Raw genomic sequence first — 2306 nt, 5'->3', positions numbered from 1 at the left:
TTGCTCCCATCTGGTAGCTTTATCCCTTCTGTTCTCGTTACTTTGCCCTTTTGATAGTTGACTAAGGCGCATTTTTCTATTCCAAACTCCATCCTGATTTCCCCAGATACAATCCGTACAGTCTGGATTAGGGTATCTATTTCCTTGATGCTCTTACCATACAGCTTGATGTCGTCCATGAACATCAGATGGTTGATTCTGTTGCCTCTTTTTCTTGAGTTGGTACCCAGCATCCATCTTCTGTAGTACTTTTGTCATGGGAATCATGGCTACTACGAAGAGTAGTGGGGACAGTGAGTCACCCTGGAAGATCCCTCTCGTGATATTAAACCTCTGCTAGTCTTATTCCAGAGCTTGTAAGTATTGTATTCCAGTTGCGCATTGTATTTTTTTGAGGAAGCTGATGGTGTTTTTCTCTGCCCCATATATTTTCAGGCATTCTATTAGCCATTTGTGTGGTATCATGTCAATGGCTTTCTTATAGTCTATCCATACCATGCTTAGGTTGGTTTTCCTTCTCCTACTGTTCTTCATTACCATTTTGTCTATCAGGAAGCTGGTCTTTTTGTGCCCCTACACTTCCTTCTGCAGCCTTTCTGTTGGTGGGGGATGGTGTTTGTCTCCTAGGTAGTTGTATAGCCTTTCACTGATGATACCTGTTAGTAACTTCCACATTATGGTAGGCAGGTGATAGGCCTGTAGTTACTGGCTATATTTCCCTTACTCTTGTCTTTTTGTACTAAGGATGTTCTTCCTGTGGTCATCCATTTTGGTGCATGGTGATTTGAGATACAATGCTGGAGTTGTTCTGCTATTCTGGGTGTAGGGACTTGAAGTTTTTGAGCCAGTATCCATGGACTTCATCGGGTGACCTGGGCTTTCCAGTTTGGCATTTTCTTTAGTGGTGTCTGACTGTGTCTGTCGTGATCTCTGTGAATCTTTGTTTTATTCTCCCTGTTCGTCTTCCTTGACTTCCTGGAGCCATGTTGCACGTTTGTTGTGTGATACCGGATTGCTCCATATGTTTTCCCAGAGTCTCTTACTTGGTTCGGCTTCAGGAATTTCTGGGTGGTTGTCTTCCCCTCTAGTTGGCTGTATAGTCCTTTTTCTGGGTTGGTTCCGAATAGTTTGTTCTGTTGGTATCCCTTATTCTTGTTCGTGTACCGTTGGATCTTATGTGCTTTGGCTTAAGCCTCTGTTTTACCTCTTCTATCTTGTTGTTTAGTCCCCTCTCTTGTACTTTGTTGTCTTGCTTCTTAGCCTTTTTCTGCCATCTCTTTCAGTTTACTCAATCAGAATCTCATCACCATGATTTGCTTTTCCAGGCGCCTTTTCCAAGGAGGTTGCTGTTTTTGGTTTCTGTTGGGTTGGTTGTGCTGGTGGTGTTGGTGTTCGAATCCCCATCAGTTCTGCTACTAATCTTGCTCCTGCATATGTCAGTTATTTGTTTCTGTGATACTGGTGGTGTGTATTATGCCCATTATTTCATTGACCTCACTTGTTTTCTCCCTTAATTTCTTGGTATTGTAGGCTTTCATGGAGGGGATCTTTGTTCTCTCTGTATCTGGCTCCATCCATTGCCTAATTTTTTCTACCCATTCCGTCCTCTCTGTTACTTCGTCGGTGTTTCTTCGTGTGTCGTTTGTTTGATACCTCATCCTCCCTGTCGTCTTCTGTGGCATCGTCTCTCAGTTCGTCTTCGTGTAATTCGTTGTCATGTGACATTTCCCTTTGTCCAGTTCTTCTCTTTCTGTTGGGGAGAGCCAGTTCTTTTTCTTTATGTTCCTTACTTGGTCTGCCAGCCTCTGCTCTGTTTGGGGGTGTTATTCCTCTCATTCCAGATGTTGACCAATATTTCTTATATATCCTCTCTCCGTCGGGTTGCTTCTGATGTAGCATCTCCATATTTCCATATTTCTTCTCTTTGTCCATTCTTTCCTTTTTTTCTTCTGTAGAACTCCAATGTCTCAGGCTGTTGATTACTGAGGTGTTTTTTTTTTTGATCAAGTTGCTGGATGACGACCTCCAGTACCTGACCGTCTTCTTCAATTGGGTCTTTTTGAATATTTTTTTTTTTTTTTTTTTTTTCCTTTTTTTTTTTTTTTTTTTTTTTTGTCCCCTTTCAATTGGTTGAATACCTGGTTTGCCGGACGAAGCTCCTCTGTTGCCAGAGGTTCCATTTACGTCGTTGTCGTTTATTCCTTCATTACTTTCCATCATTGCTGAGTTTTTGCTATTTAACCCATAGCTGGACCCTACCCCCATCAGGGATAGGTACTCATTTACAGGCTGAGTAGACTTGAGGA

The sequence above is a fragment of the Macrobrachium nipponense genome, chromosome 31 (assembly GCF_015104395.2).
Source record: "Macrobrachium nipponense isolate FS-2020 chromosome 31, ASM1510439v2, whole genome shotgun sequence".
NCBI lineage: Eukaryota > Metazoa > Arthropoda > Malacostraca > Decapoda > Palaemonidae > Macrobrachium > Macrobrachium nipponense.
Note: the sequence above shows the minus strand (reverse complement) of the source record.